Here is a 257-nt window from a genome sequence, read left to right on the forward strand (position 1 = left end):
ACTCCGGGGTCACTACTTTGTTTCTGACAAGTGTGAGAAGGACCTTTATCATGGATTAGTGAAAGAGTTCTGCCAAACTTGTTATTAGTTGTTATATCGGTGGTAATGGTAGATAATCCCGCTCTCTCATTTCGTTTAAACCAGTATAACGGTGGCAGTATTGTGTGTAGCTGTATATTATTTCGGTGTTTAAGTATTTAATGTACTATGTTTGCCATGTAAACTGTTAACAATTAAAAAAATAATGGATAGGTAAG

The sequence above is a fragment of the Penaeus monodon genome, chromosome 30 (assembly GCF_015228065.2).
Source record: "Penaeus monodon isolate SGIC_2016 chromosome 30, NSTDA_Pmon_1, whole genome shotgun sequence".
In the NCBI taxonomy this organism is placed as follows: Eukaryota; Metazoa; Arthropoda; class Malacostraca; order Decapoda; family Penaeidae; genus Penaeus; species Penaeus monodon.